This window comes from Ictalurus punctatus, unplaced genomic scaffold (assembly GCF_001660625.3).
Source record: "Ictalurus punctatus breed USDA103 unplaced genomic scaffold, Coco_2.0 tig00005713, whole genome shotgun sequence".
Lineage (NCBI taxonomy): Eukaryota > Metazoa > Chordata > Actinopteri > Siluriformes > Ictaluridae > Ictalurus > Ictalurus punctatus.
In genome coordinates, this window is record NW_026521110.1 from 78760 (window position 1) to 80833 (window position 2074).

The window sequence follows — 2074 nt, forward strand, 5'->3', positions numbered from 1 at the left end:
GTTTCTGTAGTGTAGTGGTTATCACGTTTGCCTCACACGCAAAAGGTCCCTGGTTCGAGACCGGGCAGAAACAAGCTAGAAATTCTGAACTTTGCTTTAATGACTGAGCGGTTGTCATCACTGTAGGATCAGGTCCTCTAGGAACAGCCAGAAAGCGAGACCTCCTTTACAGAGGAGATTTCCTTCTTTTGCAGCAAAGCAGTTAATATTTGCTTACCAAATGAAAGGGAGTCTCTGGTTTTCCCCAGAAAGTGGAAGCCTGGCTCTTTCGTTGCTCAACAAGACTCTGTGCGTGACTGGAAAATTTTCCGTAAAGTACTGCTCGCCGAGTTCACCTCGAGAGGTCTGCAAGAGGTCTGCGGCCGAAAAAGGCTGGGAGCGGTTTCCCTTCCATTGAGCTTTTGTAGCAAGGCAGATAACAGTTGCTTGCAAAATCACGGGCAGTCTCTGCTTTTCCACTGAATGTGGAAGCCTGGCTCTTTCCTTCATCAAGAAGACAAGAGTAATGATGCGCTTGACTCGAGGTTGCGACTTGTAATTCCCCACCCCCAAGCGGGAAAACGCAAAGCAAACGTACCCTCAACCTGAAATTGCCATTCCTCAACCGTGGGAAGTCTTCTCATCTCCGGGTTCCTTCCCTGTTCATCGAGTGACGTCGAGCCGGCATGACGGATTCAGAACTCACAAAGTGGCACTTACCTCAGTGGTTATTTGCTTTAGATCAGGGTTGTCCAGTCTTCTCCAGAATGGGCCAGTGTGGTTGCAGGTTGTCATTCTAACCAAGCAGAAGCCACACTTTAGTCTATTGAAAGCCAAGATCAGCGGAGCCAACAATTGGAATCAGGTGTGGCTCCTGCTAGATTGGAATCAAAAGCTGAAGATTGGACAACGCTGCTTAAGACCAATCAGCATATAGACATATTTGCTTATAAAATATAAAACATTGACTATATAGATGGCTGATCGCGGAAAATGTACACCTCTCATCACAGTTTGCATGCTAGCTTGTCGCTAACAAGAGACAGACACGGAGAGACCGCATGTTCTCACCTTTTCGCCCCTGTTCACGGGTCAAACGTGCCCTGTTGCATAATGACGTGTTTACAAACAGCAAAGAGAGCACTAAGAACTCAAGTGGGAAGCAGAAAGAGTCGTAGGAGGCCTGCAGAGAAGCCCATGGCACATTCTGTTGACCAACTCATTCTCAGGCAGGTGATTCCTTCCTTATCCGCCAACTACCATGAAATACCACGAGACGCTCCAAGTTACAATCGGTGCATTGGCCGGGAATCGAACCCAGGTCAACTGGGAGCGGTTTCCCTTCCATTGAGCTTTTGTAGCAAGGCAGATAACAGTTGCTTGCAAAATCACGGGCAGTCTCTGCTTTTCCACTGAATGTGGAAGCCTGGCTCTTTCCTTCATCAAGAAGACAAGAGTAATGATGCGCTTGACTCGAGGTTGCGACTTGTAATTCCCCACCTCCAAGCGGGAAAACGCAAAGCAAACGTACCCTCAACCTGAAATTGCCATTCCTCAACCGTGGGAAGTCTTCTCATCTCCCGGTTCCTTCCCTGTTCATCGAGTGACGTCGAGCCGGCATGACGGATTCAGAACTCACAAAGTGGCACTTACCTCGGTGGTTATTTGCTTTAGATCAGGGTTGTCCAGTCTTCTCCAGAATGGGCCAGTGTGGTTGCAGGTTGTCATTCTAACCAAGCAGAAGCCACACTTTAGTCTATTGAAAGCCAAGATCAGCGGAGCCAACAATTGGAATCAGGTGTGGCTCCTGCTAGATTGGAACCAAAAGCTGAAGATTGGACAACGCTGCTTAAGACCAATCAGCATATAGACATATTTGCTTATAAAATATAAAACATTGACTATATAGATGGCTGATCGCGGAAAATGTACACCTCTCATCACAGTTTGCATGCTAGCTTGTCGCTAACAAGAGACAGACACGGAGAGACCGCATGTTCTCACCTTTTCGCCCCTGTTCACGGGTCAAACGTGCCCTGTTGCATAATGACGTGTTTACAAACAGCAAAGAGAGCACTAAGAACTCAAGTGGGAA

At 47.5% G+C, this 2074-nt stretch overlaps 1 non-coding gene across 1 annotated transcript; it reads left to right on the forward strand.

Moving 5' to 3' along the window:
* Window positions 1-73, forward strand: trnav-cac (transfer RNA valine (anticodon CAC)). Its single transcript has one exon. It is a non-coding gene; the product is annotated as a tRNA-Val (tRNA).
* The last annotated feature ends 2001 nt before the right edge of the window (window positions 74-2074 follow it).